This window comes from Chrysochloris asiatica, unplaced genomic scaffold (assembly GCF_000296735.1).
Source record: "Chrysochloris asiatica unplaced genomic scaffold, ChrAsi1.0 scaffold00018, whole genome shotgun sequence".
Lineage (NCBI taxonomy): Eukaryota > Metazoa > Chordata > Mammalia > Afrosoricida > Chrysochloridae > Chrysochloris > Chrysochloris asiatica.
The window spans coordinates 11,683,491-11,704,889 of NW_006408536.1; the positions used below are offsets into that span (position 1 = coordinate 11,683,491).

Sequence of the window (21,399 nt, forward strand, 5' to 3'; positions counted from 1 at the left end):
AGGTTGAAATTGAAGAAGATTAAAACAAGTCCATGAGAGCCAAAATATGACCTTGAATGTACCCCACCTGAATTTAGAGACCATTTCAAGAACAGATTAGACACTGATGACTGAAGACCATAAGAGCTATGGGATGACATCAAGAACAGCATACAGGAAGAAAGCAAAAGGTCATTAAAAAGACAGGAAAAAAAGAAAATACCAAAATGGATGTCAGAAGAGACTCTGAAATTCACTCTGAGTGTAGAGATGCTAAAGTAACTGATAATGAGGAAGTAAAAGAGCTGAACAGAAAATTTCAAAGGGCAGCTCAAGAAGACAAAGTCAAGTATTATAATGAAACGTGCCAAGACCTAGAGTTACAAAACCAAAATGGAGGAACAGGCTCGGCATTTCTCAAGCTGAAAGAAATAAAGAAAAAATTCAAGCCTCAGGTTGCAATATTGAAGGATTCTATTTGCAAAATATTGAATGATGCAGAAAACAACAAAAGAAGATGGAAGGAATACACAGAGTCTCTGTGCCCAAAAAGTGGTCTATGTTCAACCATTTCAAGAACAAATGGTACTGAAGGATTAAATCCAAACTGCACTGAAGTCATTGGTGAAAAACAAGGCTCCAGGAATTGATGGATTACTCCTTAGAGTCGAGGATTTGTTGTTGTTGTTAAATATCATCGAGTCGGTTCCAATCCCCAGTAACCCTGTATAGGGTTTCTGAGGAGTGGCTGGTGAGCTTGAATCACTGACCTTGAAGTTCAAACCGACTTTGCAGTCCAGGACTCCATTTTGAAACAAGGATTGTTGTTGTTGTTGTTAAGTGCCTTAAAGTCGGTTCCGACCCATAGTGACCCTGTACAGGGTTTCCGAGGGTGAAACAAGGATAGTGAGACTTTATTTCACGTACATTGGACATGTTGTCAAAAAGTACCAGTCCTTGGAGAAGGACATCACATTTGATAAAGTGAAGGTCAATGAAAAACATGAAGATCCCCAATGACATGATTGACACAGCTGCAACAGTAATGGGTTCAAACATAAGAGTATTTGTGAGAATGGTACAGTATGGGGCAGTGGTTCCTTCTGTTGCACATAGGGCCATTACCAGTCTGAACTGGACTTGATGGCACCTAATAATAATAATAACATCATTAGTACCTAGCCTGGAGTAGTATGATTTTGGAACTATGGAAAACTAGTTGTTAACTGTCACAGCAAAGAGAGATAAGCACCTCTGGCATTTAATAATCAAGGCCTGGACGTTTTTAAGTATTCTATAAAACACAGTCCCACAAAATTAAGAATTCTACTGTCCCACTAACAATAGTTGCTGTTGTTGTTAAGTGCCGGTGAGCTGATTCCAGCTCATAGAGATGCTGTATTGGGTTTTCGAGGCTTTGTGAATCTTTATGGAAGCAGAAAGTCTCATTTTTCATTAGCAGAATAGATGGTGGGCTCAAACCGCGGGTCTTGTGGTTCACTGTCCAGTGCATATCATATGGAGCCACCATGCTCCCCACCTAACAATAGTAGCCTCATTGAAAATCATGAGAGAAATGAGTGGATTCCACATCTTTTTAAGTAACCATTCTACAGATAATATTTGTCTTGGACGAGCTATAGAAAGGTATCATATGTCACCAAACTCAAAAATAAACTCCTTGGCAAGGACTCAAAGCAATTTTAAGGTTAATATCTCTAGCCATTGCATAAAGTGTTACTTAAATAACAAAGCTCTTATATAAGGAAATTTACCCATAAAAACAGAACACAATAAGATAGATTTGTTTACCTTTCCTGCTACTATAGTCACTAACCAATGTCTGAGAATAGCCATTGTGTTCCAGATTAGACTCATACATATAATTGAAGGAGCTCTGGTAGCGTAGTGGTTACGAATCGGGCTGCGAACCTTAAGATCAGCGGTTCGAAACTACCAGCTGCTCCGCGGGAGAAAGATGAGGCTTTCTACTCCCGTAAAGATTTACACCCTCGGAAACCCTATACAGGGTTGCTATGGGTCGGAACCGACTCGATGGCACATAACAACAACAACAACATATAATTGCAAAGGCACAAGTAGTTATTTTTATGATTCAACGAGTAATAGTTATTTCCAATTATTGGGTAAACCTGGAAATGTGTATTTCATAGTTGCCTTGACACCAAATCATAGGGTGATGACTCTGGTTTTCAATGATTCCTGAGATTTTGCTCATAAAATATATCTCCATTTCAAATTCCTCCATAGCAGAGCATTCTCATTTATTTCTGTAGTTTATTATTATTATCATTTTTATTACTGAATTAAAAAATTATTTTTGCTATATTATCAACATATCTCTTATGTCTTCAATTTCAGTAGAATAATATTTTGATAAATATTATAAGATAAATATTATTATTTGATAAACCAAGCTTATTCTGAGAAACTGCAACTAATTTCAAGTGATACCCACACTTACCCCTGCATGAAGGAGCTATAATATTTATCCTTTATTGTTGTTCTTAAGTGCCTTTGAGTTGGTTCCAGCTCATAGCGGTACTGTATAAGGTTTCTGAGGCTGTAAATCTTTATGGGAACAGAAAGCCTCATCTTTCTTCCAAGGAGCAGCTAGTGCACTTAAACTGCTGACTTTGTGCTTTGAAAATCCAGTGCTTATACCCTGTGGAGTCACCACACTCCCATAATTGCCCTCTTTGTTTTGTCAGTGGGTGCCCTTAAGTCAATTCTGACTCATAGCAACCTTATGGACAACGGAAGGAAACACTGGCTGGTCCTACACCAACCTCAAAACTGTCGTTAAGATTGAGCCCATTGCAGCTACCTTTAGGGCAATCTGTCTCGTTGGGGATCCTCCTCTTTTAGCTGATTCTCTACCCTACCAAATATGATGTCCTTCTCTAGGGACTGATCCCACCTGATAACATATCCAAGGTATAAGAGACCAAGTCTCACCATCCTGGTTTCTAATAAGCTTTCTGGCTGTACTTCTTCCAGCAGTCCATGTTCTTCTGGCAGTCCATGATACTTTTAACATTCTTCTCCAACACCATAACTCAATCACATCAATTCTTCTATGGTCTTATGTATTCATTGTCCAATTTAAGCATGCATATGAGGTTACTGAAAATACCATGGTTTGGGTCAGGAGCACCTTAGATTTAAATTGATATCTTTGCTCCTGAACACTTTAATGAGTTCTTGTACAGCAGATTTGCCTAATGCAATGCATCAGTTGGTTTCTTGACTGCTGCTTCCATGAGAGTTAATAGTGAATCCAAGCAAAATGAAGTCTTTGACAACTTCAATCTTTTCTCCATTTATTGTTGTTGTTGTTAAGTGCCGTTGAGTCAGTTCAGAATCATAGAGATCCTGTAGAGGGTTACTGAGGAGTGGTTGGTAAGTTTGAACCGCTGCTCTTGTGGTTCAAATAGACCTTGCAGTCCAGTGCTTATCATACAACACCACACCAGGACTCCATTTATCATGATGTTATTTTTTGGCCCAGTGGTGAGGATTTTCATTTTCTTTACACTGAGGTGCAAACCATACTGAAGGCTATGGTCTTTGATCTTCATCCCTTGGTATTTTAAGTCTGCCTGACTTTCAGTAAGCAAGGTTGTATCATCTGCATATCACAGGTTGTTATTGATATCCAATTCCAATGCCACATTCTTCTTCATATAATCCAGCTCCTTAGATTATTTGCTCAGCATACAGATTGAATAAATATAGTGAAAGAATACAACCCTGACACACATCTTCCCTGATTTCAAGCCATATACTGTCTCCTAGTTCTGTTCAAATGACTGCCTCTTGGTCTCTGTATAGGTTCCTCATGAGCACAATCAAGTGTTTTGGAATGGCCATTTTTTTGTAATGTGGAATAATTTGTCATGGTCCACACAATTAAAAGTCTTTGCATAGTCAATAAAGTACAGCCAAGATCCATCTGATCTCGTGTTCCACATCCTCATCTGAATCTGGCTTGAATTTCCCGCAGTTCCCTGTCAATGTACTGTTGCAGCTGTTTAAAAACTATCTTTAGCAAAAATTTACTTGCATATGGGATTAATAATATTGTCTGATGATTTCTGCATCCCATTGGGTCACCTCTCTTTGGAATGGACACAAACATGGATCTCTTCCAATCCAAATTTCTCAGCATAGATCAGTTTACTGAAGGATTTCAATTTGAATTCCACCATTTCGGAGAACCTCGTTCTTTGCCAATGCTTTTAGTGCACCTTGGACTTCTTCCTTCCACTGCCTCTTGATCATATGAAACTTGAACACCAATCATTTCATTTTTTATAAAGTGGCTCTGAGTAGTGCTATCATCTTCTTTTGATTATTTCTATATCATTAATATTTTGCTGATAGAATCTTTCAATATTGGAACCTGAGGTTTGAATTTTTATTTAGTTCTTTCAGCCTGAGAAATCTTGAGCATTTTCTTCCCTTTTGGTTTTCTAACTCCTGGTCTTTGCACATTTCAGTATAATATTTGACTTTGTCTTCTGGAGCTGCCCGTTGGAATGTTCTGTTCAGCTGTTTTGCCTCCTCATTTCTTCCAGTGGCTTCGTCTTCTCTAAACTAGAGATGTCAGAGTCCCTTCTGACATCTATTTTAGCCTTTTCTTTCTTCCTTTTTTTTTAGATTTAATATGAGCGTATTTATTTGTCACACATAGAAATTTCTTATTTTTGACTGGACTCCGACTTGGAGGTAGAAGCTCTCAGTGAGGACAGCCTACGCCTCTTGGCAATCTATTCCCAGCGTTTTTCTTTGGCCTCCTTCATCCTCTTGGCCAAAAGCTTGGCATATTCTGCAGCCTCTTCCTTATTTTTCTTAGTGCGTTGTTTCTTCAGAGCAATACGCCCTCGTTTGTGTTGCAGGACATGTGGAGTAACAATACGCTGAATCTTGGGCGCTTTGGTCCTGGGTTTCTTGCCTTCTTTATTCAGTGGCTTTCTCACAACATACTGGTGGACATCATCTTCTTTAGAGAGATTGAAAAGTTTGCGGATTCTGCTAGCTCTCTTGGCCCCCAGGCGACAAGGCACAGTGGTATCTGTCAGTCCTGGGATATCTTTCTCTCCTTTTTTTACAATGACCAAGTTGAAAAACACTCAAGTTGGCATCCACAATGCAATCCTGGACAGATTTGCCCTTTCTTTCTCCAGTTCTCCTTGGTCTGTAACAGGAATGCCTCTTACTCAGAAGCAGGCGGACACGGCCATGGGTCAAGATGCCCTGCTTCATGGGAAAACCCTGCTTGTCATTCCCACCACTGATGCGGACAACATAACCCTTCCACTCGTCACCCAGTGAGTCAGCAGCAACTTCTGTGGCCATTCGTTTCTCATAAAAGGTACGAAGCTTGCGTTCATCATCCACTTCAATGAGTTTTTGGCAGCCAGTGGCTGGGAAGGAGATGTTCAGCTTCATGGTGAAGCAGCCGAAGGCCTCCTTGGCATCACGAAAAAGAGCTCTTCCTGTCTTTTTAATGAACTTTTATTTTACTCCTGTGTTGCCCTGGATGTCATCCCACAGCACTCTGGTCTTCAGTCACTAGTGTCGAATGCATCGAATCTCCTCTTGAAATGGTCTCTAAATTCAGGTGGGATATATTCAGGTTCATATTTTGGCTCTCTTAGACATGTTTTGATTTTCCTTAGCTTCAGCCTGAACTTGCATATGAGCAATTGATAACCTATTCCATAGTCAGGCGCCATACCATTCTTTCTAGGCCATCCGTGTAGGATTTACAGAAGCAGACTCTGAACAATTTTCCAGTTTAGAGTCTAGTTAATTACCAGGCTCTTCAAGCAGAGACAAGGACTTTATACAATCAAAGGGGGACATGTAATGTGGATATGAAAGTCAGCAACATTTATGCTTGCATGGAATTAAACAAACCCAGCCTGGGATCTCTCCGGATGTTAGAACCCACTTTACAGCAATATCCAACAGCATTCCTCCACCACATGTCTGGTACTGAAGGAAGAAGTTCAAGGTACACTGCAAGCATTGGCAAAGAACAAGGCTCCAAGAATACAAATAGAAATCTTTCAACAAACTGCTGCAGTACTGAAGGCACTCACTCATCTATGCCAAGAAATTGCAAGACAGCTACCTGGCCAATTAATTGGAAGAGATACATATTTGTGCACATTCCAAAAAGAGGTGACACAACAGAATGTGGAAATCATTGAACAATATCAGTAATATTACATGCAAGTCAAATTTTGCTGAAGATAATTCAAAAACAGCTGCACCAGTACATTGACAGGGAACTTCTAGAGGTTCAAGCCAGTTTCTGATGAGGATGTGGAGTGAGGGAAATCATTACCCACATGAAATGTATCTTGGCTAATATCAGAGAATGCTAGTGTTTTATTGACTATGCAAAGGCTTGCGAGTGTGTGGATCATGACAAAGTATGGATAACATTGCTAAGAATGGGCATTCCAGAACACTTGATTGTGCTCATAAGGAACCTATACATAGACCAAGTGTTGTCTAAACAGAACAAGGAACATCAGGAAAGGCGTGTGTCTGAGTTGTATTATTTCATATTTATTCAATCTGTATGATGAGCAAATCATCTGAGAAGCTGGATTATATGAAGAATGTGACATCAGGATTGGAGGTATTAACCTGTGATATGCAGATAATACAATCTTTCTTGCTGAACTTAAAATACTTATTGATGAAAATACTTATTGATGAAGATCGAAGACCACAGCCTTCAACATAAAGAAAACAAAAATCCTCACAAATGGACCAATAAATAACATCATGATAAATGGAGAAAAGATTAAAGCTGTCCAAGACTTCATTTTGCTTGGATCCACTATACTCATGGAAGCAGCAGTCAAGAAACCTACTGGTGTGTTGTATTAGGCAAATCTTTAAAGTGCTCTCGAGCAATGATGCCAGTTTGAGGACTAAGGTGCACCTGACTCAAGCCATGGTATTTTCAGTAGCCTCATATGCTGTCAGTGAAAAAGTGTAAGTCACTCAACAAGATGGATTAGCACAGTGACATCAATAATGCGCTGGAGCGTAACAATAATTGTGAGGGTGTTGCATGACTGGGCCGTGTTTAGTTCTGTTGCTCATAGAGTCTCAATGAGTCAGAACTGACTCAACAACACCTAACAACAACAGCATTCCTACTTTATCTGTCTTCTGCTCAACGTCTTAGTGCTTACTATTTACTGTCACTAAGTACAAGACCAGAATGTTTCAACATTTTGAAAAATACAAATTGAGATCATCAAAAATGAAGTTGTTCTGTTGGAGTAAATCAGAGACTTCAGATCCCTGTCTGCTCAACCTCCTTCTTACTATTACTGCCTCCAGTGCCATCTCAGGTGAACCCCACCTAACACCCTTCCATGAAAACACAATTTGCAAGCTAGTCTTCTAGAACTTTCTTGTATGAATTTGGTATTGTCTCTTAACCTGTAATGATGGTTCTAAATATGTCTGTGCTTTTATTGTATCATAATAACCTGGGAAGTATTTGTTTATGTATTTATGAACCCTCCTCTGTAGATTATGATCTACAGATTTGAAATGTTGTAGTTTGTTGTGTGCCAACAAGTAGAACTGCCGCATAGGTTTTTCATGGCTGTAAGCCTTATGGGTATAGCGTAGTACTTATGAATTGGGCTGCGAACCTCAGGGTCAGCAGTTCGAAACTACCAGCTGTTCCGCGAGAGAAAGATAAGGCTTTCTGCTCCTGTAAAGATTTACAGCCTTGGAAACCCTATACAGGGTCGCTATGAGTCGGAACTGACTCCACGACACATAACAACAACAATCCTTATGGAAGGCGCTCTGGTAGCATAGTGGTTACGAACTGGGCTGCTAATCTCACGGTCAGCAGTTCAAAACTACCAGCTGTTCCACGGGAGAAAGATGAGGCTTTCTGCTCCCGTAAAGATTTACAGCCTTGGAAACCCTGTACAGGGTCGCTATGGGTCGGAACCGACTCCACAGCACATAACAACAACAACAATCCTTATGAAGTCCTGGTGTTGTGCTGTAGGATAAGTGCAGGACTGCTGATTGGCAGTTCAAACCCACCAGCCGCTCATCAGAAACTCTATATAGGGTCACTATGAGTTGTAACAGACTCGACAGCACTTAACAACAACAATTTTATGGAAGCAGATAACAAGATCTTTCTCCTTGGAAGTAGCTGGTGTGTTCAAACTGCTGACCTTTTGGTTAGCAGCTGAATGCTTAACCGTTGCGCCACCTAGGCTACCTAGATTTGAGACAGGGTTCATTAATCTCTGCTTTTAGCAAACTTTCCAGATGACTCAGATGAACAGGCAAGTTTCCAATGCACTGAAACAAAGTTTACAGGTGATATTGTTAAAACCCCCAGAGACTGAAACATCACCATTGCCTCACTGACTTTCTTTATGATGCGTTGACTTAATGCTTTATCTGACAAATTCCCAAGTGACTTTTCAGCCTTATTGCTGCAATTTACTTGGAAGCCAAGTTATATGCTATCTAAGCAGCAAATGTGATTCCATGTAGCCCCCTACTCTATTTTCAAAGAGTTTCTTTTCTATGTGTGATTTTTTCCATTTTATTCTATAGGTAATATACAAGGGGGCTTCAAAAAGTTTGAGGAAAATTTGAGTGAAAATATAATTCAATTTTCCCATGAACTTTGGAAGCCCTCTTGTATATGTATTTTGCACTGATATAAAAGGTTTATTCCTTTATAAATACCTGTAGGAGGATAACATTTTTGTTAAAGTGAAGATGAACACAAGAAAGTTTTGTATATGAAATAATGCTGATGAGCTTTTCTGAAGCTTCTTTTCAATATATTTTTTTCCCAAGAGGTTACAGTTTGAAGCAGGCTTTGAAGTAAATGAACCCATTAATCAGGTACTAAAATGCTGCTGCAGCACTTTAAAACTATATCAATGAAAGTGTATTCTGGGAACCTTTTGCCAAAAATGTCCAACTTGATAGATAGGTTTGTATATGCATATATCTTGTGTTCCCATAGTGCTGTTGTGTTCCTGAATATAGGCAATATTTAACATTTATATGGCAGAAGAGGGGAAAATAACACCCCCACAAACATTCCATCTTTAAATGAATGGCCAGATGGTAAACAAAGCATACCACAATGAAAGGAGACACATTTCATCTGGGTAGGCCTCGGTCACAATAATCAAGTAAGTGGATTGTATTTGGCCACTGCTTTTGGTTCTCATATCACCCCACTAGTCTTTTCCTGCCCCATGACTCATAAGTACTCATCCCATCAAAGGAAGCCTCCTCGGCTCATTGCCCTCACTGCCTAGAAGCTTTCCATAACCACCATCTCTAAGATCACAACCCTCTGTCCTAGCATTGCTGTTGGAACAAGCTGTTCTATTTTCTTCATAGTAAATATCAGCGTTTGTTTATTTATGGCCTCCTTTACTGGAATACAAACTATAGTTTGTATTCTTATTTGTTCTTTCAATATAACCAGTCAAGCCTGGCATACAATTGGCACTCAAGAAATACTTGTTAGACTCAATAGAAGCAGTCCAGTGTGCTGAAAATCTATTTTCCAAATATCTAGCTTTCCAACTGGCCAAGTAGAAGTTGATTTGTTACTTGGAACTTTGAGTTTGAAAATCCTAAAAAATGGTAAAAGAGGTATAAAAGAGAAAATAGCATGAAAGAGGATCTAATGGACCTCAATATAAACTGAGAAGTTCTACTTAAACTTCTCAAATGTTGCATAATGAAAAAATACACTTTTCTTATTATTAAATGTATTTACAAAACTACCAATGTACCATGAATCTTAGTTTTCAACAAATTGAATATCCTTTAAAATACAGCTATGAAGACAGAATGAAAACAAGTCAAGAAAAACTTTCCAGAAACACTGCAAAGCTTTTAACACCATTCCATTTGATTGAATGCAGACTTTAGATATAATGTGAGGAAGTAACTTGTTGGTAAATTAGGCTAATTGTTGTTTTTGTTTTTTTTTCAATGCTATCATTCACCAATTGAACTTGGTAATCAAATGATTTTAGCACATTCACTGGAATCTTATTTTGAACCTAGAATATATTTATTACTCCCACCATAACAATTGAAGAACCTAAGGTCTATTAGCTTGCTCAAGGAAAGCTAGGTAGTAAGTGGTAGTGTTGGCCATCAGATTTGTTGGTTTTTTGTTTTTCAAAATTTGGAGTCTGACTAATGACTTATGCAAACCACAGCTTCCACTACCCCGAGACCAGAAGAACTAGATGGTGCCCAACTACCACCAATGACTACTCTGATCAGAATCAAATAGAAAGTTCTGGACAGAGAGGAAGAAAAAAAAAGTAGAACAAAATTCAAAATCATAAAAAAGACCAGACTTACTGGTATGATAGACACTGGTTGTTGTTGTCATGTGCCGTGGAGTCGGTTTCAACTCATAGCGACCCTGCAGAGGGTTTCGGGGGCTGTAAATCTTTACAGGAGCAGAAAGCTTCATCTTTCTCCCATGATAGAGACTGGTGGGACCCCCAAAAATTATGGCCCTTAGATACCCTTCAAGACTAAAACTGAACCCATCTTCAGGGATCAACTATCAGCAAAATAATAGACTCAATGGCACTTAACAACAACAACAACATAATAATAAAGTGAATATTAAGCTTATAAAGTGAATATGAAGACAGGCCTATAAAACAGAGAATACCAAAAAATATGTTTACCTATGCTTTATTGAGTACACAAAGGCTTTCAATTGTGTGGATCATGATAATCTATGGGCAACACTGCAAAGAATGAGTATTCTGGAACACTTAATTGTGCTCATGAGGAACATGTACATAGACCACGAGGCTGTTGTTCGAACAGAACAAGGGGGGCACTGAATGGTTTAAAGTCATGAAAGGTGTGTACCAGCATTGTATTCTTTCATCATGCTTATTCAACCTGTATACTGAGCAAGTAATCTGAGAAGCTGGGTTATATGAAGAAAAACATGGCATCAAGATTGGAGGAAGACTCATTAACAACCTGCGAAATGCAGATGATACAACCTTGCTTGCTGAAAGTGAAGAGGACTTAAAATACTTACTGATGAAGATCAAAGCCCACAGCCTTCAGTATGAGCTGCATCTCAGTGTGAAGAAAACAAAAATCCTCACAATTGGGCCAATAAATAGCATCCATATAAATGGAGAAGAGTTTGAAGTTATCAAAGACTTCATTTTGCTTGATCAACCATCAATACTCATGGAAGCAGCAGTCAAGAAATCTAATGACATATTGCATTAGGCAAATCTATTGCACAAGCCCTCTTTAAAGTATTGAAGATGAAAGGTAACAGTTTTAGGAATAAGGTGCATCTGATCCAAGCCATGGTATTTTCAGTAACCTCATATACACGTGAAAGTTGGACCATAAATAAGGAAGATTGTAGAAGAATTGATGCATTTGAGTTATGGTGTTGTAGGAGAATATTACAAGTACCATGAACTGCCAAAAGAACAAACAGGTCTGTGTTGAAAGAAGTACAACTAGAGTGCTCCTTGGACAAACTTCAGACATATTATCATGAGGAACCTGTCCCTGAAGAAGGACAATCTGTTTGGTAAAGTAAAAGGTCAGAGAAAAAAAGGAAGACCTCCCCCCTTTCCCCCCCACAAGATGAATTGGCACAGTGGCAGCAGCAATGGGCTCAGGCGTAGCAAAGATTGTGAGGTTTGGCCTAGTGTTTCATTCTGTTGTGCAAAAGGTTGCTATGAGTCAGTACCAATTTGATGGCACGTAACAACAACAACAATAAAGTGAATAACACCAGGGTAGTACTCCTCAGTACAATCAACTATACAATATCATAAGGGCAACATTGGCCCAAAAACAAAGCTCAGAAGACAGGAAGAGGCAAGAAAGGACAAATGAGGAAAACAGGGAGGAAGTGAGAAGAATGCTGTTATCTTGAGAGGATTGTAGCCAACGGCAAGAAGCAAAATGCATGTAAATTGTTGAAGAAAAAACGAATTTACTCTATAAACTTCTACCCAAACTACAATAAAAAGTAAAATGACAAAATCTGGAATCTGAGTCACAAGATTAAGTTGAACTGACTGCTCAGAAGAACCTGGACAGTTATAATGAATTGAATTGTGTCCCCCCAAAATATGTATAACTTAGCTGGGCCATGATTCTCAGTGGCCTGACAGTTATGCTGTTGGTGTTGTTAGGTACTCTCACGTTGGCACATACTCTTAGCAACCTTACACACAACAGAATGAAACACTGCCCGGTCCTGCACCAATCTCACAATCGTTGCTACATTAAGCCCATTGCTGTCTTGTGCAGCAGATTTGCCTAATGCAATACATTGTTTGATTTCTCTACTGCTGCTTATGTAAGTGTTGAGGTTGATCCGAGCAAAATGAAGTCTTTCACAACTTCAATCTTTTCTCCATTTATATGGATGCTATTTATTGGTCCAGTTGTGAGGATTTTTGTTTTCTTTACACTGAGGTGCAATCCATACCAAAGGCTGTGGGCTTTGATCTTCATCAGTAAGTATTTAAAGTCCACTTCGCGTTCAGCAAGCAAGGTTGTATCATCTGCATATCACAGGTTGTTAATAAGTCTTCCTCCAATCCTGATGCCACGTGTTTATTCATCTAATCCAGCTTCTCGTATTATTTGCTCAGCATACATATTGAATAATATGGTGAAGAATACAACGCTGGCACACACCTTTCCTAATTTTACACCATTCGATGTCCCCTTGTTATGGTCAAACAATGTCTTTTGGTGTATGTACAGGTTTCTCATGAGCACAATTAAGTGTTCCAGAATACTCCTTCTCTTCAACGTTGTCCATAGCTTGTCATGATCCACACAATCAAAAGCCTTTGCATAAGACCTGGGGACTCTTGGGCCCACAGTCAGTGACACAGCCACAGAGGACTAGGGTGGAGAGCACTTGCAGATAATACCCTCTTGACCTGGCTTCAATGACTGGATGATCAGAGTTCAACCAGAAGAAGAAAGAAGAGGAAAAAAAGCATAACCAACTTGACCTACACCTGTGGATACAGTACCTCAAAAGAGGAAACAAATCCTTACAACAAGAATCATTCCCACCCCCTCCACACACAGAGTAGACAGGGATGGGCTACCCAAAATGGGCGGGGGTCTACAAAGGCAAGAAGTGACTGGCTTATAAGCTTTCAAGAGGGAACCTAGATCAAGAGGGACTGGAGGAAGGTAGAATCTCCAGTGAGTAGTATCTAACCTGTCTAGGCAGGGCTGATGAAATGAAATGCATATAGGTCTCTTGTGATACAATAGTGAATAATTGTTATCAGGACTGATTGTGAGGGTCGGAAATGTAAAGGTAGATGTTTTATAGCAAGGAGGGGAGTGATTAACTTTCCAGTCTAGGAGAGGAGATCCCTAGGACCTTCAAGGGAGAAGAGCAGAGAGCGGGACCCTACCCAGAGAAGCAGTGATGCCTGAGATGGAGGCAGAGACAATGACGTGGAGCGATGGAGCAGCTGGAGACTTTAGATCCAGAGAGGGAGAGCGACTGTGTGCTGAAGACCTGGGGGGTACTTGGGAAGGATTGCATGGAGGGGATTGTAACCATGGCAATGAGACAATATACGATAGAATGAATGTAAATCTAATGTTCTCCCATGTAAACTATCACATAATTCACAATAAAACATTAAAAAAAAAAAGCCTTTGCATAGTCAATAAAGCACAGGCAATCAACTTTCTGTTATTCTTTGCTTTTAGCCAAGATTCATCTTACATCAGCAATGATATCCCTCATTCCATGTCCCCATGTGAGTCCAGCCTGAATGAACCTCTTGCAGCTCCATGCCAATGTACTGCTGCAGCTGTTTTTCAATAATCTGGAGCAAAATTTAATTAGAATGCAATAATAATGATATTTATCCGATGACTTCTGCATACTTGTGTTTATTTCTGATTTGTTATTCATAGTTTGTTATTATCCACACATTCGAATGCCTTTACATAGTCAATAAAGCACAAGTAAACAACTTTCTTGTATTCTTTACTTTAAATGGAGATCCATCTGACATCAGCAAACATATACCTAGTTCCAAGTCCTCTTCTCAATCCGGCTGGAATTTCTGGCAGTTCCCTGTCAATGTTCCATTACAACCATTTTTAAACTACCTTCAGAAAATTTTTTCTTGTGTACAATATTAATGATATTGTTCAATGAGTTCTGTATTTCACTGGATCACCGTTATTTAGAACGAGCACAAATATGGATATCTTGCAATCAGTTGACGAGGTAACTGACTTCCAAATTTATTAGCATAAATGAGTGAGTGCCTCCAATGCTTCATTAGTTTCTTGAAAGATTTCAATTTATATTCTGTCAATTCCTGGAACCTCTTTCTTTTTTCTTTTTTTTGCCAGTGCCTTCACTTTGGTACAGTGACTATATTTCTTCTGTCTTCTTTTGATGCTTTCTGCATAATTCAATATTTTGCCAATAGAATACTTCACACTGTTGCAACCTGATGCTTGGATTTTTTTTTTCCCCACTTGAGAAATGCTAAGCATATTCTTCAGCTTGAGAAATGCTGAGCATATTCTTCCCTTTTGATTCTCTAACTCTAGGCCTTTGTGCACTTCTTAATAATATTTGATTTTGTCTTCTTGAGTTACCCTTTGAAATTTTCTGATCAACTCTTCTATTTCCTCATTTCTACTAGTTGATTTAGATTCTTTACACTCAAGAGTAAGTTTCAGAATGTATTTTGACATTCACTTTGGTCTTTTTTATTATTCTTGTCTTTTTATGACCTTTTGCTTTCTTCATATATGAAGAAATGTCTTTTGTAATTAGTGTCTAATGCATCAAATCTGTTCTTGAGATGGTTTCTAAACTCAGGTGGGATATATTCAAAGAAATATTTTTACTTTTGTGGATATGTTTTAATTTTCTTCAGTTATACATGAAATTTTGAACAATTTACCTACATATGAGCTATTGATGGTTTGTCTCACTTTCTGTCTCTAACCTTGGTTTGGCTAATGATGTTGAGCTTCTCTGTATTCCATTGAGAGGTCCAAGTGTATAGTTGGCTTTTATGTTGTTTAAAAAATCTATTTGCAATGAATAACTGGTTGGGCTTGCAAAACTCTATCCTGTAAACTCTAACATCATTTCCATCATCCAGGCCATATTTTCCAACTACTGATCCTTGCTCTTTGCTTCCAACTTTTGCATTTCAATCACCAGTAATTATCAATGCACCTTGATTGCAATTTTTTATCAATTTTAGACTGAAGAAGTTGACAAAATTCTTCAATTTCATCATTACTCGTTTTAGTGTTTGGTGCATAAATTTGAATAATAGTGGTGTTAACTGGTATTCCTTGTAGACACATGGATATTATCCTATCACAGACAACATAGTACTTCAAGATAGATTTTGAAATGTTCTTTTTTTTCTAAAGCTTTCATTGTGAATTGAGTGATAGTTTACATGGGAGAGCATCGGTTTTGCACTCAACCAATGGTATTTTGTTTCATTACAATGATTACAATCCCCTCCATGCATCATCAGTTAATAGTATTTGCTTCTAGTCTCTGTTTTTGTTTTTTTAATTGTTGTTCTTTTTATGTACACAAAAACATCCAGGAAAATATAATCATTTAAACAACCAAAGTGCACATTCTGCAAGCCTGTCTCCTGGCCACCAGCACACAGCCTTTCTCTTTCCATGAATTTAGAGTCCTCAGCTGTTCAATCTCTCCATGTCTTCACCTCTGTCTCCACCTCTGGTATTGCTGCTTCTCTGGTTAGGGTCCCATGTTCCACTCATGCTCTTCTTTTGTGATGGTCCTAGGGTTCTCTGTTCCTGGAATACAAGATTAACTACTCCCTCCTTTATGTTACAAAACTTCTACCTTTACATTTGTGATGATCACAATTAGTCATGATAACAATTACTCACTATTGAATCAAATGAATCCTATACCCATTTCCTTTCACCAGGCCCATCTAGACAAGATGAAAACTATTCAGTGGGGATTCTACCTTCCCCCATACACTCTGAATTGAAGCTCCCTCTTGAAAACTTGTAAGCCAGCCACTTCGTGCCTTTATAGCCCCTCTCCTCCTATTTTAGGTAGCCAATGTCTAAGTTACCCATCCCTATTAACCCTGTATACTGAGGGGATAGGCTTGATCCTTGATGCAATGATTCCTTCCCTCTCAGTTGGCATTTTGAGCTACAACATCCATAAGTATAGGTCAAGTTCATAAAATTGTATCAATTTACACTTGCTTCCTTTATCAAATTTCTTTATCTTCCTTTAGTCGAGCTCTGGTCATCAAGCCACTGTAGCTGGGTCAAATTGGTAGACTATCTGCATATTTGGACGTTCTTATGCATCTTCATGCACTTTATATTAGCTGGACACTTCACTCTCAGTTCAGCCCTCCATGGCTAGATGAATGTCCATGGACGCAGGAGTTCCCAAGTCTCCCCAAACTTTGGACCAATTAGCCATTTCTCTTCTCTCTCTCATCTCAAGGTTGACAAGAGTCTTTGGAATGTGGTCAACTCAGCCCATATCTTCATTATTGACTTTCCCCCACTTCCACTCGCATGTAGACCAACACAGTCGCCAGTGAACTTACATGCCTGCTTGTGTGTTCCCTCTTGGTTTCAGTCTTGGAGGCAGTTTGTCTTGAAGGGACTTGATTGCTTACCTTGACGGCTTCCTGGCAAACAGTTTGCTTGTTCTTGTAATAGCCAAACTGACTGCCATTTTTGCTCTTTTGTTTTTTCCTGCTGCTTGAGGAAGATGTAGTGCCGTTCCTCTTTAATCTGGCATGTCCTGCATGGTAAACCATATGATTTTCTTATTCAAAATGACCAGTTCCAGTCTATCTCAACTCATAAAGAAGTAAAATATTGATATTTATGCATTCCATTTCATTTTTTACAACTTCTAATTTTCCTAGATTTATACTTTGTACATTCCATGTTCTGATTATTAATGGATATTTTCAGCTGATTCTGCTCATTTTGAGTTGTGTCCCATCAGCAAATGAAGGTCCCAAAAGCTTTGCTCCATGCACATCATTATGGTCAACTGTACCATATGCCAGCTCTTCCCCAGTTCTATTTTGAGTGCTTTCCAACCCGAGGGTCTCATCTCCCGGCACTCTATCTGACACTGTTCTGCTGCTGTTCAGAAGTGGTCTGTCTGTCTTTCTACCTAGTCTGTCTTAGTCTGGAAGCTCTGCTGAAACCTGTCCACCATGGGTAGCCTTGCTGATATTTCAAATACCAATGGCATAGCTTCCAGTATCACAGTAATGCAGAAACTACCACAGCATGACAAACTGACAGACAAGTGAGGGAGCTGGCGCACTAAGTAAATGAAGAAAGAGCAGAGCAAGATTAGAAAGTGAATGTGTACTCCCATTACTCTATCAGCAACTAACCCACTGAAAAAATGAATGATAGCAATTACAGACTGAGATGTCAGAACTCTGGATGGCAGCTGTGGCGTTAGAGGGTCACGGTGTAGGCGTAAGGAGGAGTGGCGATGGCACAGAATCTGTAAATACGAGAAGCTACATGAATCCCAATTAGAAGAGACTCAAAATATTAACTACATGCCAGATGCTAATAAAATTTTTAAAAAGTAAAGGCAAAAAGAGAATTATGAAAGCAACAAGAAAAAAATGCAATGTAACATACCAAGAGTCTTTCTTAAGAATCAGTATGGATTTTTCTCCAGAAACTGTAGAGACCAGAAGACAGTGAAGTGTCATATATAAAATACCAAACAAAAACAATTGCCAACCAATAATTTTTTTACCTCGTAGTCATTCAAACTGAAGGGGGAAAATTAAGACATTCCCAAACAAACAGAAGCTCTGAGACTTTGCCACTACCAGAACAGCTTTGAAGTATTACCCAAGGGAGTATTCCAAATGGAAAGACTCAAAAGCACTAAATAAATACTCATATTTAAATATGAGAAATAGTAAATGAAAATAAGAACGAGCAAGAAATCTCCACAAAAATGCAACACAGGTAATCGTGAGTATCAAATGTCTGATATTTACAGAGAATAGACTCAATAATTAAATCCCACAAACAATACTACAAATTGGTAAGAAATTAGCATAAATTAAACTTATCAAAGATAGGTTTATACTGATGCTAATGGAGACACAGCAACAGAAATGGGAAAGGGAGCATATCAGGAAAAGATGTATTATGTTAAAGTTGTATAAGGGTGCTTCAAAAAGTTCGTGAAAAAAATGAATTAAAAGATGATTTGATTTTTGCATGCACATTTTGAAGCCCCTTGTATGCTAACTCTTGTTCAGATGTTGAACTTTGTTGCAATTGTAAGTTGTGTAAAGTAATAAATGTGATGTTGGTGGTGATATTAATTGCCATCAAATCTGTCCCAACTCATTTTGACTCTGTATAGGGTTTCCAAAGAGCGGCTGGTGGATTTGAGGCACTGACCTTTCAGTTCAAACTGACCCTGTGGTCCATAACTCCTAAAAAATCACATAGAAGAAAACATTGAGAAGAAAAGAAAGAAGGAATCAAAAAAGTTCAGCACAATAAAATAGCCAAATATAAGCAAAAACAGAAAAATCAGAATTTTCAAAAGAAGATATGAAACACTCAAAAAACAAATAGCAAAATAAGTGAGGCAGACACTTCATTTTCAGTAATAACCTTACATATAAATGATTTGAACACCTTCATGCCAAAGGCAGAGAGTGTCGAAAAGGATTAAAAAAAGAGATTCATCATTTTGCTGTCTACAAGAAATATACCTTAACTATAAGGACACAAACAGACTGAAAATAAAAGGAAGGGCAAAACTAGTTCATGTAACCAGTAAACGAAAAAGATCAGGTGTGGCCATGCATATAAAATACTTCAAATCAAAATTTATTAAATCTATTACAAGAGACAAAGAAGAACATTGTTGTTGTTAAGTGCCATTGAGTTGATTCCAACTCTTAGTGACTGACTCAAGCATGGCAACAGTAGTGAAATTGGCCCAGGATCGGGCATAAGGTCACTATGGGTCGGTACTGACTCAATGGCACCTAACAACAACATAGGGTTGGTAAGGAGCACTCTGGTGAACTTGAACCATGGACTTTGCAGTTCAAACTAACTTTGCAATCCAGTGCATTAACCCACAGTGCCACACCAGGATTCCAAAGGATATTACATAATAATAAAAGGATCAATACAGCAAAAACGTATAAAAATTACACAAAGGAGTTTCAAAGAATTTGTGAAAAAAAATTAATTAAAAGACAATGTGCCTTTTTATGAAGATGGCGCTGAAAGCAAAGCAGGAAGCCCCTGCCCCTCCCAAAGCTGAAGCCAAAGCAAAGGCGTTGAAGTCCAAGAAGGCAGCGCTGAAAGGTGTCCAAAGGCAAAAAAAAAAAAAAAAAAAGATCCGCAAGTCACCCACCTTCTGGAGGCCCAAGATGCTGAGGCTCCAGAGGCAACCCAAACATCCTCAGAAGAGCTCCCCTAGGAGAAACAAGCTTGACCACTATGCCATCATCAAGTTCCCTCTGACTACTGAGTCAATCATTAGGAAGATTGAAGATAATAACACACTTGTGTTCATTTTGGATGTCAAAGCCAACAAGCGCCAAATCAAACAGGCTGTGAAGAAGCTCTATGACATTGACATAGCCAAGGTCAACACCTTCATCATGGAGAAAAGAGGCGTATGTTCGACTGGCTCCTGACTATGATGCTTTGGATGTTGCCAACAAAATTGGGATCATCTAAACTGAGTCCAGCTGGCTAATTCTAACTATAATTTTTTTCAATACATTAAGAAAAAAAAAAAGATAATGTACTTTTCCACAAACCTTTTGAAGCCCCTCATAAAGAAATATGTACCTATTAGCAATATCCAAAATACATGAAACAAATATTGACTAATATAAAAAGAGAAATAGGTCAACTCTACAATAATAGTAGGGGACTTCAACACAGCACATTCAATTATAGACAGAACATCTAAAAAGAAGATCACTAAGGACACTAGGAACTTAAATAAAGCCATAAACCAATTGGACCTAACATTCATTGATAGAACACTCTACCTAGCACCAGAACAATACATATTCTTCTCCAGTACGCATGGATGATTTTCCAGAATAGACCATATGCTAGGACACAAAAAAAGCTCAACAATTTTTAAATTGTTACATACAATTGTACAAAGCATACAAAGTATCTTCTCTGACCATACAAATATGAAGCTAGAAATCGATCACAGGAAAAATATATAAAGACATGAAAACAAAATAATACACCATTGAAAAACTATTGGATCATACAAGAAATCAAAAGTGAAATTAAAATTTCCTAGAATCAAATAAAATTAAAATACTACATATCAAATCTTTGAGATCCAGCAAAAGCAGTACTCAGAGAAAATGTCATACAAATAAATAACTACGTTAAAAAAGAAGATTCCAAATCAGTAATTTAAGCCAACTTTAACAAATAGAAAAGAAAGAGCAGAAGAAGCTAAAAGCTACCAGAAAAAGGAAATAATAAAGATCATAACAGAAATAAACAAAATAGAAAAATATACGAAGGTGAGTTTAAAATGATCCACACTCCGGTTATATTAAAAAACACATCCACAGCCACAACTGATGATTGAGCATGTACATGAAATGATTCTGTCGAATAGACCAGTGACAGTGGATTATGTGGCAAATCATTTGCAAATCAGCCATGGCTCTGCCTATGAAATAATCCATGACTGACTTGGGTTTCAAAAAGTTTGTGCAACATGGGTACCCAAACAACTTACAAAACAGCAAAAACAGAAGTGGTTGGATATCTGCAAACAAAATTTGGACCAATACTCAAAGGAAGGTAAAAATTTCATTTAAAAGATCATTACTGGTGACAAGAGGTGGATTACTATCACTATGAGCATGAGAGTAAATGACAGACTATGTAATGGAAACATCCTCAATTGCCAGCCAAGAAAAAGTTGAAAAGTCAACCATCAGGTGGAAAATTCATGCTTACAGTTTTCTGGGATTCTGAAGGGCCAGTATTGGAACACTATCAGGAAAAAAGTTCAACTCTCAACAGTGATCATTACAAAGAAATGCTCACTGAAGAGCTGAAACCTAGACTTCAGATTAAATGCAGAGGATTGCTATCCAAGGGTGTTGTAAACTTGCATGACAATGCATGTCCACATACCTCTGCCCACACTGTTGACACTCTGAAAAAAACTTCATTTTAAGATGTTTAAATCATCCTCCCTAAAGTCCTGATCTTGCTCCA

At 38.4% G+C, this 21,399-nt stretch overlaps 1 pseudogene; it reads right to left on the reverse strand.

Moving 5' to 3' along the window:
* Positions 1–4,703: 4,703 nt before the first annotated feature.
* Positions 4,704–5,454, reverse strand: LOC102819689 (annotated as a pseudogene).
* Positions 5,455–21,399: the final 15,945 nt, after the last annotated feature.